Source organism: Myxocyprinus asiaticus, chromosome 1, assembly GCF_019703515.2.
Source record: "Myxocyprinus asiaticus isolate MX2 ecotype Aquarium Trade chromosome 1, UBuf_Myxa_2, whole genome shotgun sequence".
NCBI classification, from domain to species: domain Eukaryota; kingdom Metazoa; phylum Chordata; class Actinopteri; order Cypriniformes; family Catostomidae; genus Myxocyprinus; species Myxocyprinus asiaticus.
In genome coordinates, this window is record NC_059344.1 from 7,125,562 (window position 1) to 7,149,495 (window position 23,934).

Here is a 23,934-nt window from a genome sequence, read left to right on the forward strand (position 1 = left end):
TAGCTGGATCAATGTAAATCACTTGGATCTTTATCTTTTTTTAAGAATCAGACTGATCCGGGCTTGCGTCATGGTTGGCGGAAGCTTTCCATTCTTTAATGATTCCAAATAAACTTCTAACAAAAGTGGAGCCAGTTCTGTAGCATAAGATCTAAAAAATTAGGCAGCAAAGCCATCTGGCCCCAGGGCCTTGAAGGCCTTAATTACCTCGTCAAATTCAAAATTTCTAATATCATCATCAGTAGACGAAGACGTGGAACTATAGAGATTAATATAGAATTCTTTAAAGGCATTATTAATATCAATGGCCGAGGTAAAAATTTCACCACCAGCAGATTTCACTGAAGGAATGGTAGAAAAAGACTCTCTCTGTTTAATATATCTAGCCAAAAGCTTCCCTGCTTTGTCCCCTGACTCAAAATATGACTTTCCCTGAATAACCAAAACTCCACTTTCCGCAACAAAATATTATATCTGTATTTCAAATGGGTCAATTCTCTGAGGCCATTAGACAACATTCGGCGCTTCAGCTCTGCCTCGGCACTTTTAATATTCCCTTCCAACTCCACTAGTTTTCGTGCTTCGGATTTTTTGGTGAATGAGGCATACTGTATGATCCTGCCCCTAAGAACCACCTAAAGTGCCTCCCAAGCCACGCCCACAGAGGATACTGAGGACCAGTTGGTCTCCATATAGACATTGATTTCATTCTTTAGCATTTGTTGGAAATCAGGATTTTGCAAAAGGGATACATTCAAGCACCAACTGTATGATTTGTTTTTCTCCGTATGTGGCAACACCACCAAGCTCACCAGGGCGTGATCTGAGACTAAAATGTTTCCAAATGAGCAATCGACAACAGATGAAGTGAGGGACTTAGATATAAAAAAAAAAAAAATCTATTCTAGAATAAATCTTATGGACTGATGAAAAAAATTTATAGTCTCTACCAGATGGGTTCAAAAGTTGCCAAACATCTGCAAGACCAAGATTTTTACACATCCTGTGAAGCGTCACTGTTGCTCTAGGGGGCTTACACACTTTTGCTTCACTATGATCAAGGACTGAGTCCATCAAAAGATTAAAGTCTCCTCCCAATATAATATTATCATAAGGGGTGCCAGCGGCTTGCAACATCCCTTCAAGATCTATAAAAAAGCCCTGATCATCAGCATTAGGTGCGTAAATATTAGCCAAAATCAACCTTTGCCCCTGAATTTGACATTTGATATAATAGAAAAAATAAATTGTGTGTCAAAAACAAGATTACAAAGACCACATTTCAACATCAATGCAACAGTCAAACCCCGAACTTTCCCCAGAACAAAACAAATAGAAAAAAGAAAAACGTGTGCATTAACCCCGCACACGACAGCGTCAACCGGCGTAAATCCCTCTAAACTCAAAAGGTCCATGTACGCATACGAGAGCCTCCACGACAACTTTGTCATTGGATTGCTCAAGTCTGGTACTTCTATACAGATTTTGTGAGGCAAAAGTACATAACAGAAAATTCTTTGTAAAACAGACCCCAGCCAACAGGCAGAATAAACAGCAAGAATGTGTAGATTCATTCACAGAACTGTCTTGAAGGTGTGTTCCCCACAAAACAAATTCCAGCTGATATAAAGCCGTTCTGTTTCCTTGGACAGACAAACAAGTGTTTCAAGTGTTTAGTGAACCAGCTGTTACGAGCGCAGCAGATGACATAATCATTCCAATGTCCCGCGAAAATACTCCACAAAAACAAACTCCAGCCAACAGGAGGCATAACCACAAAGAACGAACAGATTCATCCATAACTGTCCCGAAGCAGTGTTATTCCACAAAACAAACTCCAGCTGCTAGGCGGAACTAGCATAAAAAGAAACAAAATAGACATCCCGGTTCCTTGGATGATCAAGAGTCAAATTCACTCGGAGGCCGCATAAAAAAATACATCATGACTTACTCAGTCCATCAGCTTTATAAAAGAGATCCTTTGTGTGGGCATGTGGATATTTTGCGGTCATCAATAGTATCCATTCTCAATCTGGCCAGGAACTTCAGTGTAAAATTGATCTTCCGTCAATGCAAAAGTTTCTTGAAGGAAGTGTCATGCCACAAAACAAACTCCAGCCGCTAGGCGGAGCCAATACAGAAGAAAACAAAAATGGCGCCAGCTTCCTTAGACGGTTATGTAAAGCGAGTCAGTCCACTCACATAAGTAACATGCAATGGTTTACTCACCTATAGTTTCTATAAAGGACAGTGCTTTTTGGGGGCATAAAAATACTTTGCGGCCGTCTTTGATGTCTATCCTCAGTTTGGCCGGAAACATCAGTGCAAAAGCGATCTTCCGTTGATGTAAGAGTTTCTTACATTCCTTGAACCGATCGCGTTTCTCTCTTGTTGAACTCGCAATGTCCGGGAACAAGAAAATATTGTGATTCTTCCAAGAAAGCTTTCCTTTGCTCCTCGCCTGGCACAACACGAGATCTTTATCGGATGATCCCAGAAATTTGGCCAGAATTGATCGGGGTCTGTCTCCCTCAGCAGATCTGCGAGCAGGGACTCTGTGAGCTCGCTCGATTTCCAGTTTATGGCCTGTTATGTCGAGCAGACTTGGGAAGAGCTTGTCCAGGAATTTCACCATATCTCTGCCCTCTTCATGCTCAGGAATTCCAACAATTCGTATATTGTTCCTTTGATTCCTATTTTCGAGATCTTCCTATTTTTCCAAAATATTTTCCAAGTCTGTTTTGGACGTGGGTGGATTAGCGGATAATTCCCTTTCCAAGGACTCCAGATAATCGATTCATTTCTCAACATCTGCTACTCTTGTGACCAACTCAGAGAATTTTGTTTCCATCGGCATAATAGATCGACGTATTACAGCGAGATCCTCCAAGTCAGCAACAACCTTCGTCAGCATCACCGAGATGTTGGACAGTTAACGCTGAATTTCTTCTCCCGTTGCACTTTCCAACTCGTCCCCGGCTCGCAGGCCTGTCAGAGGTTTTAGCTAGAGCACGTAAGTGTCTTTTAATGTCTCCAGAGTCTGAGGATTTTGACTTCTTTGCCATGTTTACCTCAAAGAGCAAATATGTAACTGGGTGTATCGAAACTCACCGGATTAAACATGAAAATAATTAAAAACTAGCAAAGTGCGCAGAGCTAGTCGCTCAGCCAACAGTCAATGGTTGTAGGTAGGAAGTCCCGTCTTACAAGTAAAAGAGCCAATCACCATTTAGATATAGACTAAACCTGTCACCTGTCAGTCAACTCGAATGCGCATGCACATTAGCTATAAAAGCTGGGAAAATTGCATCTTTTAGCGTAATCTGATGTAAAGAAGCACCATTTATGATACCAGTGTTCTCAGATTTAACTGCTGATTGGAAATATGTTCTTTGATCGTACACTGTAAAAAAAACCCCAAAAAAAACAAAACTGGCAGCTGTGGTTGCCAGAATAATTATGTAAAAAATACAGTAAAAATGTAAACAACTTTACAGAACAACCTGTAAATTTTACAGTTTAAAACTGTTGTAATTTACATGACAATGCTGGCACTGTAAAAAAAAAAAAAAAAAAAGAAAACAAAAATTACATTTACAGTTTCAAGTCACAAACTTGCTGCATTTTACTTTATAAGGTATTGTTAAATCACTGTAAAAATTACAGAAGAGCACATGATGATAAAGTTCACCAATAGTGGCTCTTCCAGGAGCAATGACCAATAAACATGTAGAGACAGTGCTCAGTTGCACTCACACAAACACTAAACACCATCTGTGTAACACATGTGAAATTTAAATAATGCAGTAAAGATTAATTAAACTACATTAAATATAAAACAGAACACCCCAATGTACATAACTGATATTAAAAATAAGAAAAAACATAACTATTCCCATAGAATATAATGTGGGAAGTTTTTATTTTTTTTTACTGTAATTTTAACAATAATTTACTGTAAAAAGTACATGTACTCTAAAAAAAAATTTACAATCTAAAAAATGTCATTTTTACAAAAAGATTTTGTAAAAACTACTGTATTGTCTTAAAATATATTTTACAAATTTACTGTATATTTTACAGTTAATACTCGTTAATCAATTGATGTTTTTATCTGTTGCATTTTAACAGTCTTTTACCGTTAAAATGTTATACAGCGTAATCTTGACCAACCGTTTTGGAGATTTCGGTCTTTCCCCATTCAAGTACATAGAGCTGCACTGTCATGACTGGAAATAGCCTCCCGAGAGCATTCCAAACATGGCTGACTTGCTAGAAAGACTTTGGTTGCATGCACTGCGCTCGTGCGGATCCAGCAAGCAGCAATCTCCTGACCATTTAAACAGTCTCGATCACCTGCTTGGATTGTGACCACTGACCATCATGTTTTGTGAATCAGAGGAACTTTTGATCCTGATCCTGAAGTTTTGATTCTGGCTGATCGAGTACACGCTTCAGAGGAAGATATTAGATGAGCGCTTGATGGGAAGAAAACACTGGATTTTCGTGAGGTTTGTGAATTACATCTGTTTAAACAAGATATGTGCTTATTTGCAAATGGTATATAATAGAAGTTTTATTGATATTTGCCTTTTATCATTACAAAAGAAAGTTAAAAGTGACAGGAAACTGCTGAGGAGAGACTGTTAGAATACATGTTTTAGAGGTAAATAATTGAGCGCTCCACAGGATGTTGGATCTGCTCAAGTTGTGAGGTTGGTTTATTACATCTGTTTAAATGACATGCGTGCATATTAGCAGACGGTATATATGATATTAGTTTTATTGATATTTGCATTTTTATCATTAGACAAGGCAGTTAAAAGTTTAGGGAACTGTTGAGGAGAGAGAGGGAGAATGAAACAGGCGAGCACTTTAACATTATGAGCTCAAACGCGTCTGCCACGGCTCTGATATGCGGACAGTTTAAATGACACTGTGTTGAACACTGGTCTATTATTGTAGTAACATAATGCACATAACAACAAAACAAACCAAGACTGGTCATTTACATGTCTCAGTCGCTTCACGTGCAAGCAGGCGATTTTCGGCGTCCTCAACAAAAAAGAAAAAAGTCAGAATACGGGCCGATTTATCGGCCTCAGCGATATATCGGTCGACCACTACAAACAACCAAACAATGACCATGTGCTAATGCTCTAAATCCATGTAACACTATCTTTAAAGAAAGCAAAGAAAATACAGATATACTTATATCGAGCTTTAGAACAAACATGTTCCTCAAAATAGGGTCAATGAAAGGAGATGTAGCTGAGGAGGAAATCTTCACATTACAAGCTTCTAAAACTTCCTTCTTCTTTGGGTTTTATGGCAGTTGGCATACTTTGGTGCATTTCCGCCACCTACTGGGGAGGAGTGTGGAGCATTGATGTTGAAGGAAAATTAAGATAGAGTCTAACAGAGCCTTAGAAACTATTGAAGTATTCCTTAACAAGTTCTGCACTGTCATACCACTTAAACCTAAGAACTTCTGCGAGCTGGGCTCTTTCATTATTATATCCAGTGCACTGTAACAGCACATGCTGTACCGTCTCCAGTAGTCCACATGTGTTACACAAACCAGTGTCATGTCTACCAATAATATTTAGTGACTGATTCAATGCAGTATGCCCTTTACGAAGATGTGAAATAACAGTATCATCCCTTCAATTTCCATCAACCACTCTCTCGTGACCTACTACCCTTTGAATACTGTAAAGATGTCCTCCCTTTCCCTCCCTGTCCCACATTTCTTGCCACATTCCCTTTACAGCCCCTTTAATTAACCCTTTAATTTCTGCTTTACATAATGGTGCACCTATATCTATTTCTGGATGCTTTAAAGCCTTCTTGGCCATATCATCCACTTCTTCATTGCCTTCAACCCCTACATGAGCAGGTACCCACAAAAATATATTCCTATTCCCTGTTGGTGTAACCTGAATAAAATCTGAAGAATTTCCAATAGAATATCTTGTCTTGATGAAGATTTCCCATTAATTAAACTTATGAGAGCAGAAAAAGAATCTGAACAGATCACCACATTTAATGGATGAATTTCTTCCACCCACTGATGAGCCAACTGAATTGCTATCATTTCTGATATGTAAACTGATTTGATGTAATTTTGTTTATCTTATATTAGAATTGGGGAATGACCACTGCTGCAGCTGTACGCCCAGAATCAGGGTCCTTTGAACCATCTGTCACATTTGTAAACGATGGAATTACGTCTGGTCTAAATATTGCTTCACTACCTGCTGCTTTGAAAAACACCTTTGTTTGTTATTAATATAGTCCAGCAGCTGGAGATCAATTGAAGGCATTGGAAATAGCCAATGTGGTAAAATTGCCACCGCCACTGTTGGACTAACATCAACACCATGAATTCCCATATGTTGAGACTCTTCACCTGCAGTCCATCCAAAGCTTTCCATCTGAGAGTACTCATACTCCCAGCAGTTCTCCAGTACTTTCTTTACAGGGTGAATATTTGCATGTTCTTTTACTGATGTCCAATAAACCATTTTGATTGTAATCATCGAAACTCTAAAGGCATTTCTCCCATTTCCACTTGTAATGATACTACTGGTGATGATCTAAATGCACCGCAGCAAATTCTTAATGCCTGGGATTGAATTACATCAATCTTTTTCTTCCATAATGTTGATGCAGAGCTTTATACAATACTTCCGTGATCAATTGTAGATCTCCTTATGCTACGTCTACATTAATCCAGATACATTTGAAAACGGCGTTTTTGTTTCAAAACGCTCTCCGTCCACACAAGCGTTTTCAAGTGTTTTCCAAAAGTTGCTCATCCACACTGAAACGTCTGAAAACGCTTACGTCCGTGTACTGCGCATGAGTAAAACGTAAGACGCTACGACATGCGTCATTTCCGTCAGGCGTTTATTTACTTTCCGCCTCTTTGAAACGTCACGGCAATGTCGAGGATAGGCACCAAGTTTTTTAAATGGACGGACAAACATACTCGGGACCCAGGTGTAATATAATAGCTCTGCACACTTCTCTGATTATTTTAGACACAGTTTGTCGGGCTAATCCAAACGCATTCGCCGTTTATCGGAGTTTACCTTCGTCGCTTAAGTTGTATAGAGTACATGCAACCTTTGTAACAACATCCACTGGTGATCTCAGTCGTGTTGTCTGGCCTTGAAAATGAGGTCGTAGAAGTTCACTCAGATGATATAGAGAGTCCCTAGACATCCTAAAGTTCTCACGCCACTCCTCGGGCACCACCAGGCCTCACACAAAATCTCTGCTTCATGTACAGTCTGAAAAAGCAACTGTCCTCGCGTTCCGCTGCTGAACAACAACTGCGAGTAAACATCCCGTCTCCTTTGAAGAAATGTAAGCTGAAGTATGTACAAATTGACATTAATCTTTAACAACGCAATCAAACTGGATAGTAGCCAAAACAACTGCGATACAATGTCGTCCACCATCTTGTTTTGGACTGAATGGGACACATGACTGCGTCACATGACTAAAAATGCGTCATCGTTTTCAAAAGCCTCCATTTTCACATTCAACACTACAACGCGAAAACGGCGTTTTCAAATGTATCCACTTTGGAGTGCGTTTTCAAAAAGCTCCCTTTTCGCAGACAAAAACGCCATCTCAGTGTGGACGGAACGCCAAAATGGAGAGAAAAAGATGCGTTTTCAAACGAAAACATATTAGTGTAGACAAGGCCTTAGGGAGTGATGACTTGCACCCCAGGAATATTAATTCCCTTCTTACATTTGTCAACTATTTTCTGAATGTGTATGCCAAATGTCAATTTCGAGTCCATCCATACTCCCAAAAACCCAACCACTGATACTTGCTCTAATAACTGATCATACATTTTTAATTTAACTTCAGGATTTTTTTCTTTCTTGAAAAGCATATTACCTGAGTTTTAGTTACAGAGAATCTAATCCCCAACAATTTGCCCACTTTCCAACCTCATCTGTTGCCTCCTGCATTCTTTTCTCCACATTTTTAACATTCATTCCTCTCTTCCACAATGCTCCATCATCCGCATATAATGATCTTCCCATCTCTGATCTAATTATTGAAAAAATGTCACTTATCATTATATTAAAATGAATGGGACTTGAAACACTGCCTTGAGGCGTTCCATTATCAATCGAATATACTTTATATTTATTTATTTATTATTGCAAAAACAAATGTAATCCTTTTGCACAAAGAAAGAGATTACTTTTTCCCCATCCCTGCCCAACAAAACCAGAACAGCCTGCCACAAGAGAAATCAATAACAACAACTCTAACAATAATAATAATAATAATAGTAACAACAATTAAAATAAATCAAGTTATAATCATAATAACAATTGTAATAATAATAATAATATTACAGTAACAAGTGATAACCAACATTTAGGGACGTCAGAATTCAGAAATGTCTCAATACAGCTAAACATCATGAGCCTTATACATAAATGTGTATGAATTAAGGAAATAGTCTAAATAAAATTCCAATTAAACAAACAACCATGTAAAAAGGTGTACCGGAGAAGTGAACCTCTAACTGAATATTTAATCTTTTCTAAATCCAAGTATAACATCAAGTCCTGAAGCAAATGTGCTGCTTTAGGAGGATTTGCAGACTTCCAATGCAGTAGGATTTGCCTGAAAGCCAATAAGGATGCAAATGAAATGACATTCAGTTGTCTATAATTCAAGATCATTTCCCCAAGATCAAAGAACCCAGAAAATACCAGTTTCAGCACATGGCTCCAGCAAAACATCCCAATATTTTTTTGAGTATTTTGAATACAGTGGACCAAAACAAAATCAATTTATGGCAAGACCAAAACGTGTGTTAAATCCGCAACACCAGTCTGACATCTCAAACAGGTGTTATCGAAATTTGGATTAAAGGAATATATTTGGGCCCGGCTCAGGTGTAAACGGTGCAGAACCTTGAACTGTATTAAGTTAAAATGTGCACAAGTAGTACTGCCATTCACTCTTTTCAATGCGCTACTCCAAATTTCTTCTGAAAGTTCTATTCCCAGCTCTTTTTCCCAATTACTCTTGATCTTATCTGTTCCTATATTATTTATAGACATGAGCATTGTATATACATGTGATATAGAACCTTGCAAAAGCAGGGGGGCTTCTAGGAGAGAATCTGCAAGGGACCTCAATGGAATATTCGGGAATAATGGAGTGTTAGCATTAACAAAATGACGGACTTGAAAATAGCGAAAAAGATCTGACTGATTGAGATTAAATTTGGAACGCACATCGTTAAAGTTAGCAAATATGCCATCTATATAAAGATCACCAAACCGGTCTATACCCTTGTTCTGCCATTGTATAAAAGCGGACTCTAGTTTGGCAAAAAAGTGTGATTATAACGTATTGGGCTTTGAAACAGAAGTGTTTGTCTTAACTGGAAATGTTGACGTAGCTGAGTCCATATCTTAAGAGTAGAGTAGACAACAGGATTAGATGTATATTGTACAGTTTTAATAGGTAAGCTGGATGTGACTAGGGCTGGTAAAGAAGTTATGCAAGATTTAGATTCTGCCACACACCAGTCTGGTGAGTGCATCCAATAAACTATCTTTTGTACATAAGCCGCCCAATAGTAGTATAGAAAATTAGGAAGAGCTAAACCCCCATCATTCTTATGCTTCTGAAGAAACTTTATCTACTGTGCTAAAAAAGCTTTTAGATAAAAAATTAAAAATGGGGAGACACTGAAATAAATATAGAAATCTAGGAAGGACAGTCATTTTTACACAATTCACCCTGCCCACTAAAGACAAATGAAGAATTCTCCATTTTTGAAAGTCAGATTTAAGTTTGGTTAAAATTGGAGTAACATTATTTTCATAAAAACCCTTGAAGTTACATGTAATGTTAATGCCCAAATATTTAAACCCAGACCTCGTTATGTGAAAAGGAAGAACAGGATCAGGTATATTCCTAGCCAGTGTATTAACAGGCATACACTCACTTTTAGAGATATTTAACTTGTACCCTGAAAAAATACCAAAAGTGCGAAAGACATTAATAATGTCAGTGATACATGATATGGGATTTGAAATGTAGAGAAGCAAGTCATCTGCATATAAGGAGAGCTTTTGCTTCACACCCCATCTTCGAATAATCAAATATACTTTTGATTATGATGCTCCCACCCTTACTTGCATTGTCCTATCCATTAAAAAACTAATTATCTAGTTATATAATCTCCCCTTTATTCCCATTTTATCCAGTTTAATTAATAACCCTTCCTTCCACATCATGTCATAGGCCTTCTCTACATGAAAGAACACCCTCACTAGCACTTCTTTGTTCACTTGTGCTTTTCTAATATCAGTGCTTCGGCCCTTTCTAAAACCGTTCTGGTGTGGATATAAAAGTCCCTTACTTTCCAGAACACAAGTCAGGCATGACATTACTATCCTTTCCATTAATTTACAGTGGTTGGATGTTAAAGCTATGGGTCTGTAGTTCAATGGATTTGAATGTTCTTTCCCTGGCTTTGCTATAAGCATGACAACTCCATGCTTCCAGGAGGATGGAAGCTTTCCTACTTCCCATACCTTATTAAAAAGGCCCAGAATGACGTTTAATGACAAATCTGAAAGATGTTTAACCATTTCATAACAGATTTCAATCTTGCCTGGAGAAGTATGTCTTAGCCCCACAAGAGCCTGTTTCAGTTCATACATCGAGAAGTGAACATCGCGAGTACCTCCAGTAGTGTCTTTTTGGTCCAAGATTTCCGGGTTCTGTCTCATACTCTGTTCCCTATATTTCCTCATTTCATAGGATATATTTTCATTGCTATGCACTTTAATGAAAGCCTCAGCTAGCACTTCTGCATTTCCACTATCAGTGATAATTTGTTTCTCATCACTTATCAGGACAGGAATATTACTGTACTTTTGAATCCCTTCCCATCTTCCTAATCATTCCCCACATTTCATTAATATCTACCTTCTCACCAATAATATCACAAAATTCTCTCCAGTGCCTTCTTTTAGCAGTTCTAACCATTTTCCTAACATTTGCCTGAGCAAATCGATTAAATCATAGAATGAAAAAGTATTTTTTACTTTTCTTAATAATCTGTTTCTGACTTTAATTGCCTTACTGCAATCATCTGTCCACCATGGCACAACTTTCTTCTCCCGTATCCCTATGCTTTTACCAATCACCTCTTCTGCTGTACCACAAATAATTCCACTAATTTTGCTATTGAGCTCCTCTACATCTTCTATGGACTTGCTTAAACCCTTTAAACTTTCCTCACTTATCTCTTTAAATTTATCCCAATCTGCAGATTTAAACTTCCACCTTGGGATTTTCTCCATACCCACTTTGCTAACTTTACCCCAATTTTACAAATTATGGCACTTCCCAAACGTTACATACACTTTCCTTAGCCAAACTTTGCGACATAATTGTAAGGTCAAATACAGAGAATCGCCCTCTAGCTGCATCCATTCTTGTAAAGCTACCATCATTAACACATATTAAGTTTTTTGAATGAAGAATTTCCTCCACTACTTTTCCATTTTGGTCAGTGTTTAAACTACCCTATAACATGCAATGTGCATTAAAATTTCCATCGCCCCCAATTTTTCCTAATGATTCATTACTTAATCTTTCACATGGATTGTAGAAATTAATTACTCTAATATTCTGTGTCCCAACCAATACCTCCACCACTGCTTTACATTCATTATTCACATCCACAATTCTGAACCCTATTCCTAGTTTAATAAAAATAATCACCCCACAACCATTTCCAACTTTTCTGTCCCTCGAACTGCTGTATATCCTTGCACCACATAATTCAAGTGAGGTTTAAGCCAAGACTCTTGTAAACATATTATTTGAGGTTTATTATCCAAATCATCTATACATTTCTTGAATTCCAGTCCATTTGCAATTAAACTTGCGTTCCATTGAAGAATTATGAACACCAGTATGAACAACCACATGCTGCCTGTGAGTTTGACATCTGCACCTTTAGTATTTAATTAATTTGATCCACTGTTATTCCCTCTACATCGAAGTATTTCCCCGCCACCCTTATAATTATTCTAATCCTTTCAGACCTACTTTCCGTTTGGGCTGAACAGTTAACTACTGCCATGAATGCAATGAAAGATACCTTATCTACTGCCATTGAGTTTTCTTTCACTCTACACTGATTACTGCAACGCTCCATCACTGGAGTGTCCGTTTCCTTTTGTTCTTTCTGCTTAGCTGTCCTCCGAACACATTTGCTTGCTTCCGCATATGTCATTCCCTCCAAAACCTTTTTGTTTTTTATTTCCTCAGCCTCCTTCCTGACCTGGCATCCACCATATCCGGCACTATGTGGCCCTCCGCAGTTGCAACATTTCGGATTCACTCCTTGCCCACATTTTCCATATTCATGCCACATCTAGCGCAACGCTGTTTTCCTTTGCAAACAGCCGCCACATGCAACTTTTGACACTCAAAACATCTTATCGGTGGCGGTATACTCAGTGGCGATTTTAGGGGGTGGCCTGTGGTGGCCTGGGCCACCCCTGAAAGCTCATTGGCCATCCTGTGGCCACCCCAGAACTGATTGGTAGTTCATCATGTTCATCAACACAAGAACGAAGAACCAATAGAAACGCCTGTCAATCAAAGATGACATCTCAGGTCATTTGTTGATTTAGAGCCACACTGACCCAGTCAGTTTTATATTTCTGACCATTATAGTAGTGGTGGAACTGAAGCTGTGTGAGCTGATCTTTGATCAGTGGGGGGAGGGGCAGGCCACGGGTGGCCAGGCAGGTGCCGCAGGTCGCGGGCGCAGCGGGCGCCAGATCTGGAGTATAACGGTCGGTCAGAAGCACGAAGCTGACACGAGCTAGCGTCTACCTCCAACTTCCAATGAGTTGACGACGTCGATTTGTGGTCAAAAAGAAAGCTGTTATTTGAGAGGTATATTTATCTAATCTATCGTTTAATTTATCCCGAATTTCCATGTGAATGTGAAAACATTGTTACAGTAGCTAGGTTAAAGAGTAAGCTAGACCCTACACCACATTCAACATGTTATCTTTATATTGACATGAAATATGAAATGCCATGTTTTCTGATTTAATGACGGAGGTGTGTAAAGCGTTTTACAGATGTACATGTTCAATAGCTAAAGTTATATACAGGTGCATCTCAATAAATTAGAATGTCGTGGAAAAGTTCATTTATTTCAGTAATTCAACTCAAATTATGAAACTCGTGTATTAAATAAATTCAATGCACACAGACTGAATTAGTTTAAGTCTTTGGTTCTTTTAATTGTGATGATTTTGGCTCACATTTAACAAAAACCCACCAATTCACTATCTCAAAAAATTAGAATACATCATAAGACCAATAAAAAAAAACATTTTTAGTGAATTGTTGGCCTTCTGGAAAGTATGTTCATTTACTACATATGTACTCAATACTTGGTAGGGGCTCCTTTTGCTTTAATTACTGCCTCAATTTGGCGTGGCATGGAGGTGATCAGTTTGTGGCACTGCCGAGGTGGTATGGAAGCCCAGGTTTCTTTGACAGTGGCCTTAAGCTCATCTGCATTTTTTGGTCTCTTGTTTCTCATTTTCCTCTTGACAATACCCCATAGATTCTCTGTGGGGTTCAGGTCTGGTGAGTTTGCTGGCCAGTCAAGCACACCAACACCATGGTCATTTAACCAACTTTTGGTGCTTTTGGCAGTGTGGGCAGGTGCCAAATCCTGCTGGAAAATGAAATCAGCATTTTTAAAAAGCTGGTCAGCAGAAGGAAGCATGAAGTGCTCCAAAATTTCTTGGTAAACGGGTGCAGTGACTTTGGTTTTCAAAAAACACAATGGACCAACACCAGCAGATGACATTGCACCCCAGATCATCACAGACTGTGGAAACTTAACACTGGACTTCAAGCAACTTGGGCTATGAGCTTCTCCACCCTTCCTCCAGACTCTAGGACCTTGGTTTCCAAATGAAATACAAAACTTGCTCTCATCTGAAAAGAGGACTTTGGACCACTGGGTAACAGTCCAGTTCTTCTTCTCCTTAGCCCAGGTAAGATGCCTCTGACGTTGTCTGTGGTTCAGGAGTGGCTTAACAAAAGGAATACGACAACTGTAGCCAAATTCCTTGACACGTCTGTGTGTGGTGGCTCTTGATGCCTTGACCCCAGCCTCAGTCCATTCCTTGTGAAGTTCACCCAAATTCTTGAATCGATTTTGCTTGACAATCCTCATAAGGCTGCGGTTCTCTCGGTTGGTTGTGCATCTTTTTCTTCCACACTTTTTCCTTCCACTCAACTTTCTGTTAACATGCTTGGATACAGCACTCTGTGAACAGCCAGCTTCTTTGGCAATGAATGTTTGTGGCTTACCCTCCTTGTGAAGGGTGTCAATGATTGTCTTCTGGACAACTGTCAGATCAGCAGTCTTCCCCATGATTGTGTAGCCTAGTGAACCAAACTGAGAGACCATTTTGAAGGCTCAGGAAACCTTTGCAGGTGTTTTGAGTTGATTAGCTGATTGGCATGTCACCATATTCTAATTTTTTGAGATAGTGAATTGGTGGGTTTTTGTTAAATGTGAGCCAAAATCATCACAATTAAAAGAACCAAAGACTTAAACTACTTCAGTCTGTGTGCATTGAATTTATTTAATACACGAGTTTCACAATTTTAGTTGAATTACTGAAATAAATGAACTTTTCCACGACATTCTAATTTATTGAGATGCACCTGTATATGGCTAACCCGTGTGTGAAATGGAAGGGTTTGTGCTGTGACTGTACTTTAAATCTTTACATGAGTTATTTATGAGCTCTTTATGTGTATTATTGGTCAGTCAGACCAATAAAATCTTCAAAGTTTTTATTATTTGACATTTTAAATTTGCAGAGGCAGGGCAAATTGCAACTTAAATGTTGCTTTGTACCCAATTCTGCTGGACAGTGCAGTTATAGCTAATAAATGAATGAATAATTGATTGAATGATTGATTGAATTGCACCTCAATCAGTTATCACCTGTACTTGTATCTTTTTATGATTATACACTATACCTGATGTTATACGCAGATTAATTCTCTACAATGAGAATAGCTCTTAAAAATGTGTAACTGACTTTTCCTAAACAATTACTGATTTAAAAATGGATGTTATGTTAAAATAACCAGAGATTCCCTGAAACTGTTATAGGTTGAAATAGAACAGGAATAGAAAACTGTCAAATGTCAAAACAAAAGTCTGATATTAAATACAAACAATTCAGTGAATGCTAACATGAGTTTAAGAATTAATTTATTCTACATGTGTAGATGTTGAAGCAAAGCAATGTGATATTTACACATTTTGATCATGTGCCATTCATAAAGGTTCTCCCGGTATCGCCACCCCACACTAGGTGTGTGCCCCATCTTGGCCACCCCAGTAAAAATGTCCTGGATACGCCACTGGGTGTACTGTATATGGACGAACAGCATAACTTAAAAAAACAAGAAATACCCTATCAAGCAATCTTTCCTCATCGAAATGTATCATAACTGAAAGACTGTCCATCCTTTCCTTATTCCTTATCACCTCCACCCCTGACAGATTCTTTTTCACCAACTCATCAGTCACATCCGTGGGAATCCCTGTTAATACTCCTCTTACCCATTTCTTTTCTTCCATTACTGCACTAGACACTTTCTCACATTAAAGATTTTAATCCTAACGCTGTTTTTTGTTGCTTGCTGTCCTTGCAGAATATCAACAATCTCCCATTATTTTTGCATTTTCAATTTTACCAACAGCTTCCTTCATCGCTTTAGTTACTCTTATTGGGTTTAATGTGTTCACAGACTCTGATAGAAATCATTACCTTGCAGGGGTAGATACATAATTCACGCACTACCGCTGCCTATACATATTCCGCCTATGCCCCTTTAAGTTCCAGATCGAAGCAGAGTGTTGACATCATGTTCCGACGATGTGTTTTTACTTTTTAGTGTACTCTTTGTTCTCAAAATCACTCAAATGTGTATTCAAAACTTACTTTGACTGTTTACTGAGGTTTTAGTTGATGTGTTTTAATTCACATCACCAGAATGTATTGCTGGTCGGGGGCTTGAATAATTTTGATTGCAAACTGTATCTCACAATGTCGAAGAATACAGCATTCTTCGACATTGTAAGATACAGTTTGCAATCAAAATTGTCTCTAAACCTACCGGAGTTTTGTGAGCAACAAGCGACCGTGTGGTTCGCCCAAGCTGAGACACAATTCGCCTTGCAGGACATCACCACAGACTAAACAAAATATTAATACATTGTTGCGGCCCTCAGCATTCAGCATTCTGGAGAACCCACTGGACCGGGACAAGTACGCCACACTGAAAGCTTACCTGTAAAAGACTTTTGCTTTGTCAGAGACTGAGTGAGCCCGCCGCTTGCTTTCACTGCCCAGTCTCAGTGACACACGCCCGTTGGAACTAATGGATCACATGTTAGCGCTACTGGGTGAGCACAAGCCATGCTTTCTGTTCAAAAATCTTTTTTGCAACAATTACCCAACAGTGTCCAAACCACTCTGGCACACTCTGGCACATACTTCTGTCGGAGACTACAGGGAGTTAGCACAGTTGGCAGACCAATATCAAGCTGTATCACAAAAGTGATTACTTGGTGGTGAAAGCGGCAGCACAACGCACTACCTCGCACCTGGCGCTGGTGGTGTGGCGAGTTGATGTAGGAGGACTGTGTTTCTTTCACGCACGTTTTGGGGCAAGAGCCAAGAAATGTCACCCTCCATGTAGTTTCAGCGGAACCAGCAGTGCACAACAATTAGCAGTGCTGCCACTAACAGTTCTGCACATCTGTTGTTGATCACAGACTTTCTATCTGGTCTTAATTTCCTTTGTGATACAGGCACACAGGTTAGCGTTTTGTCAGCTTAATCGCTTGACAAATAAATGGCCGTGGTCGGGCACTCAATTGAGGCAGCTAATAAAGGCAAAATACTCACTTATGGAAAATGCCTGGTACCTCTGTGTTTCAACGGGCGACATTTTTCATGGGAGTTTGTACTGGCAGATGTGAATAGACCTCTTCTCGGAGCAGACTTCCTGTGCACCAATGGCCTGTTAGTAGATGTCAAGAACTGTCAACTGGTTGATGCTGAGCATTTCAATTCCCTACCCTGTGCACAGAGCATTTTCTCAACAACCACATTGTCCAGGGCACTGTCTGGGGAATGTGAGTTCGCTCGACTGTTGGGAGAGTTTGTTAATCTCACTAAGCCCACTTTCTCCACAACTTTGGCCAATCATGGGGTTGTGCATTATATCTCCAGGTCTGGGCTTTCCAGCAAAGCTTGTGGTGGCTGAGGCTGAATTCACCACCATGGAAAAACTGGGCATAGTGTGCCGCTCTAACAGTCCTTGGGCCTCCCCTCTTCACATGGTGCTGAAGGCAGATGGTGATTGTTGAGCATGTGGTGATTACAGATGCCTTAACAACATTACCACACCAGACCGGTATCCAGTGCCACACATCCAGGATTTCTCTGCTCATTTAACTGGTAAAATGGTTTTCTCGAAAGTGGACCTTGTCTATGGATACCATCAGGTGCCAGTCAACCCAGATGATGTTTCAAAGATGGCGGTGATAACGGCATTTGGCCTGTTTGAATTCTTTAGGATGCCGTTTGGTCTCAAAAACGCAGCGCAAACATTCCAGCGTATGGTGGACTCGGTACTGATTTCCTATCAAGACCCCTCAGTACTGAGTATATGCATTAAACACACTGTAATCACTTCATATGGTTACATATTTTATATTAACTAACAATCATTACTTTCTGCATTAATTTGATTAGTATATTAAATGATTTCCCCTATTTTGGTTTATTGGTCACACACAACACATCCCTGTGAGATGGAGAAGTGTGTGTGCTGCCACAGGTGTTCATTTTTTTTATCCTTGAGACTTCCTTTTCCTCTTGATACATGTATCTCGATTCATCCCAATACTCCTTATTCCACATATTGTCTGCATCAAATCATGCATTGTCGGACTCTGTTCTATTAAAAGCATTAACTCATTATTCCTTGACACAGAGAAATCGTGCATTGTCTGACTCTGTTCTACTAAAAACATTCACAGAAAGGGCCTTACAAGGAGACACAGAGAGAAAGACTGTAATTCACCCCAGAGAAGCCAAGCTGCATTTTTCCATTGATTTGCACTATGACTATTAAACTGAGTAAATAATAATTAAATCAATAAAAGGCAACTATGCTGTCACATCCTGTTCCGGGTGCACCAATAGCCATTACTACTGATGCCTCAGACTGTGCAGTGGGAGCGGTGCACAAACAGATGTTCAAAGGAGCCTGTCGACCCCTTGCATTCTTCAGTCGGCAACTCCGCCCCATTGAGAGGAAGTACAGTGCCTTCGACCGGGAGTTGCTCGCATTGTACCTTGCAGTAAGACTGTGGCAGGGCGGAGGGCGGGGCCATGATTCCGCACACCCAGCCCCTAATTAGGCTGATTAAGCCCAAGACGGATAAAGGTGAGCGGAGACGGCAGTGCCACAGATAGTGAGTTATGGGCAGCTGCCCGACACCTGTGTGTGTTTGTCTTTTTGCTTAAGTTTTTTATTAAAATATTATTTATATTGTTAAGCCGGTTCTCGCCTCCTCCTTTCCATTGAACTGTGTTACAAAGACACTTCCCCTTTTTCTTAGAGGGCCATGTTTTTACAGCATTCGTAGATCATACGGCACTTATTAACGCCATGGCAAAAGCTACAGAGCTTTGGTCTGCCCGACAACAATGTCACCTCGCTTTAATTTCTGAGTTTATGACTGATCAGACAAATTGATGGGAAGAGCAATGCAGTGGAGACTGCCTGTCTAGAGCTACTGTGGAAACAGTGCAACTGGGGATTGATTTCACCAACATGACAATTGACCAGGTAAATGACCCTGAAGTACAGGCCTATAGAACGGCCATTTCAGGCCTGCAAATAGCTGATGTCAGCTTTGAAGGGGCTCAATTTACATTGCTGTGCGATGTCTCCAGGGGTTATCCACGCCCAGTAGTGCCCATGCCGTGGAGAACTGTTTGACTCAGCTCATGGTTTGTCACACCCAGGTTGCAAAGCTTCACAAAAGCTAATTTCTTCCAAATTTGTGTGGCATGGCTTGAAAAAGGATGTTCGAGACTGGGTTGGGACCAGACATCTGTGTGGAATGTCAACGGGCTAAAATTCAGTGACACATCAGAACACCGCTAGAAATCTTTGAAGTTCCTGAAAGGCGATTTGATTGTGAACGTGGCTTTAGTGGGTCCCTTACCGCCCTCCCGTGGTTTTACTCATCTGTTGACCATGGTGGACTGGACTACCAGATGGCCAGATGAGGTATGTCTGGCCTCGACAACAACGGCAGATATGGCACAGGCATTCATTGGCACAGGGGTTGCCCATTTTGTCGTGCCCTCCAATTTATCTTCAGACCAGGGCCTCCTGTTTACTTCTGGACTGTGGACTGAAGTGGCTCAAGGACTGGGTGAGCAGCTGCACCGCACCACAGCATTTCACCCGCAGGCAAATAGTTTTTGTGAGCACTTTCACTGCTCACTTAAAGCAAGCTTTAAGGATGACACATGGGTTGAGCATCATCTATGGGTCCTGCTCAGCCTGAGAACGGCTCCTAAGGAGAATTTGCAGTCTTAGTCAGCTGAGCTGGTATACTGCCAAACTCTCCGCGTTCCAAGGGATTTCATTCATGGTCCCATGACTTCTTGGACAGTGTCTGCTCTTTGCCTAGCTCTGTTAGATAAGGCACATTCATTCAGACTCATTTCTACCACTCAACATAGAATACCATTAGCTTGGATACCCAGTGATCTCTCCTTGGCTGAGTTTGTGTTCATAAGGCACAATGCACATTGCAATGTCTTGAGGCCACCATACGATGGCCCCTAAAGAATTTTGGAGTCCGGGGACAAAACATTCCTGGTGGATATTGGGGGTCGACCTAAACGCATCTCAGTCGACCATCTTAAACCTGCTTATTGTGCATTGGACCAAACAATGGTCCCTGCCCCGGGGGAAGGGTCACCCTCCGGCTGCCACTTCTAAGGAAGCTGTTCAAGCAGTTCCCAGTGCCGGTGTGAATTATGCAGAGACAGCAAACCAGCCTTTTACAAGGTCAGGGCGGATAGTTCATGCCCCGGATAAGTTGATTTTGCCAGGTAGGGGTAGGTACATAATTCATGCACTACCGCTGCCTATACATATTCCCCCTATACCCCTTTATGTTCCAGATCGAAACAGAGTGTTGACATCATGCTCTGGCGATGTGTTTTGACTTTGTAGAGTGTGGGCCTTTTGTCTGAGTTTCTGCCTCCATCTACTTTTGTTAGCACAAAAGCTACAACCTTATACTCTTCTTCTCCTGACCTGTCGATTTTCTTTATTGCTGTCTGTTCCTGAAGCCTGTCCCAAACCTTTTTTCCTTTTCCGACTTTCCACTAAAGTCCAATTGCTATTTCTACCACCTTCAGACTCCCCGCCAAACAATCCATCCTCCATCTCCTGAGCACTTCCAGAATCAATGGTACTACCTCCCATCCCCACTCCAGTCACAACCCAGTGTTGCCTGCCTCCTTCCGACCTTCTACTCCTCTACATCCTTATATTGGGGGGACACCTTACTCAAAATACTCTCAAGTGCCCCCAGTGTTTAGGATGATAACAACAAGAATGAAACTATAGTTACAAAACTATATGGTGAAATGCAATCTCAACTGGCAATCTGCCAATGATGACAGCGATGCTGTCCTGTAAGCTGAAGAGAGATTTAACATCCTGATCCACCACATGAAATTTGAACTGTCCACGGATACAGTGCAAGACTGACGTGCCTTCAGTGTCAATCGTCTCTCCCCCTTAAGCCTCAGGAATGATTTTTCTGCTATGTTAACAGAGATGGTGTGATCTACATTGTTTAGCATTAGTTTGGATGTCACATGAATATATGACATACACCTATATAAATTTTTACTTTCAGTTGGCCATTGCCATTTTTCAGTTTTAGAGTTGTAAAAATTTCACCCTTCATCCTGATGGAGCTGGTTCAGTGGTGGAAGCTTCACGGATGCTATCGTCCAGGGACCATTGAATGGGACTTACTATGATATGTGGGGGTAAAATGGTATGCGGTTCCTCGGAGCCTTCCTCTGGAGCATAAAGGAGGGAAAGGGCATCTGCCTGGAGTTCTTGTCACCAGGACGATAGGAGATGGTAAAGTTAAAGTGAGTGAAGAAGAGGGCCCATCTCACCTGGCGGGGGTTTAAGCGATGAGCCTCTCTGAGATACTCGAGGTTCTTGTGGTCTGTGAGCACCAGAAATGGATGTTGCACTCCCTCCAGCCAATGCCGCCACTCCTCCAAGGCCAGTTTAATTGCCAACAGCTCTCGGTTCCCGATGTCATAGTTCTGCTCCGTCGGGGAGAGTTTCCTGGAGAAGAAGGCACATGGATGAAGTAGCGTGGTCTCCCCTGCTGCTGAGACAAGACTGCTCCTACTCTGCTGGTGGAGGCGTCTACCTCAACGATAAATGGTTTATTCGGATCAGGGTGTACAAGGAGTGGAGCGGAGGTGAAGGCATCCTTCAGGAGTTGGAAGGCGTGTGAAGCTTCAGAGGTCCAGGAGAGAGATTTGGGTTTGGATCAGAGAAGAGAAGAGGTCAGCGGGGATGTGAGGGTACTGTAGTTCATGATGAAGCAGCGGTAGAAGTTGGAAAATCCTAGGAATCGCTGGAGCTCCTTGATGGTGGTTAGAGTGGGCCAGGACTGCACTGCTGTTACCTTCCCCTCATCCATCCGAATGCCTTCCAGGCTGATGATGTAGCCAAGGAACTGGAGGGATGTCTGGTGGAAAGAACACTTCTCAGCCTTGAGGTACAGGTGGTATTCCCTCAGCTTTTCCAACACAAGTGCTACATGATGACGATGGTCGGTCATGTTCCGAGAGTACACCAGTATGTCATCAATGTAGACGAGGACGAATCGTTGGAGATACTCACGGAACACCTCATTCATGAAGCCTTGGAACATAGAGGGGTGTTGACCAGGCCATATGGCATCACCCGGTACTCGTAGTGGCCTGTAGGAGTCACGAAGGCTGTCTTCCACTCGTCTCCCCTCCGTACTCGAATGAGGTTATAAGCACTGCGAAGGTCCAGCTTGGTGAAAACAGTGGCTCCTCTCAACAGTTCCAAGGCAGCTACGACGAGGGGAAGTGGTTACTGGAACGTAACCGTAATCCTGTTGAGGGAGCGGTAATCAATACAAGGGCGTAGGCCTCTGTCCTTCTTAGCCACGAAGAAGAAACTCGAAGCAGCAGGGGAAGTGGAAGGTCAGATGTAACCTTGGCTGAGAGCCTCCTTGATATAATCCTCCATTGCCTTCTGCTCAGGAATGAAAAGTGGGTAGACTTTGCCACGGGGCACTGGCTCACCAGGGAGGAGGTCTATCGCACAGTCCCATGGTCGATGAGGTGGTAGTTGTGAGGCACGAATAGGACAGAAGATGTCCTGGAAGTGTGAATAACAGGAAGGGATCTCCAGAGGGGTTGTACTGGCGGGACTCTCAGTGGTGGTGGTGTTGACATTGAGAGGGGAAGAGTTTCTGATGGGCATGCAGGGTCTGTGAGTGAGTCGGTTTGGGAAGCAGGCAGGGAAACACTGAGGCCCCCATTTCAGGATGTCTCCGGAAACCCAGGAGATGACTGGAGAATGTTGTATAAGCCAGGGATGCCCTAATACGATGTCTGCGGTGGAATTCTCCAGAACCAGCAGGGTGATGTCTTCGTTATGCAGCCATCCCACTTGGAGTTTTACAGGACCCACGCAGTGACGAATAAAACCACTTTCTAAGGGCTTGCCAATTATGGAGTGGATTTGAAGCTTGTGTTCGCAGGGTTGTTTTTGAAGCTGGAGTTGGTGACGGAGCGCGTCCGAGATGAAGTTGCCAGCTGAGCATGAGTCGAGTAGTGCGGGTACCGAAAGAGAGATATCAGGAGTTGTAAGCATTACACAGGTTACTAAAGGAGAAGTGCTGACCATAGTTGTGGTCAGGTGGCTCACCTGAGGACTGGGAGGTCAAGTGGGACACGCAGAGATTACGTGTCCCTTACCACCACAGTACAGGCATAGACCCTGGCTCAGCCGGCATTGGTGCTCTGCAGTGGAAAGACGAATAGCATCCATCTGTATGGGCTCGCTGCTAGGTTCTGGAGAGTGGAGAGTTGATAACCTCAGTGAAGGGAAATGCGGGGACTGCAAGGTGGGTAATTCGTTGAGGCAGCTCTTCATCCGGTTGGCTACTCTGATGGAGAATTGAATGAAGTGCTCCAGCCCCATGCTATTGTCGTATGATGAGAGATGCAGCCCCAGTTTGGGATCGAGTCCATGGCGATAAGTGGTCAGTAGAGCGGACTCATTCCAGCCACTAGATGCTGCCAGAATACGGAACTTTAGAGTATAGTCATTAATAGAGGACTGACCTTGACGAAGTTTGAGAAGCTGTTCAGCAGCTGATGTGTCACCCTCAGAACTTCCAAACACCTCCTTAAAGTGCTGAACGAAGCTATCAAGAGACTGTATTACTGGACTTTTCTGTTCCCAGAGTGAATTGGTCCACTGAAGTGCTCTTCCAGACATCGATGCAGCTGCATCACAAGGGCGAGCGAACATTGGAGTAGGAAACCACCGCAGTCCTCCTCTGATCCTGATATGGGCACTGGATTGACCACGGGACTGGCGGAGTAGACCGGAGAAGAAATTGCAGAAGTGCTGGGAGCGGGTGAACCGAGGGAGTAGCGGGTTGAGTGAGTGCAC

General features: G+C 41.6%; 1 pseudogene; it reads left to right on the forward strand.

The window, feature by feature from the left end:
• The first annotated feature begins 16,995 nt into the window (after positions 1-16,995).
• On the forward strand, positions 16,996-20,375 carry LOC127445888 (uncharacterized; annotated as a pseudogene).
• The last annotated feature ends 3,559 nt before the right edge of the window (positions 20,376-23,934 follow it).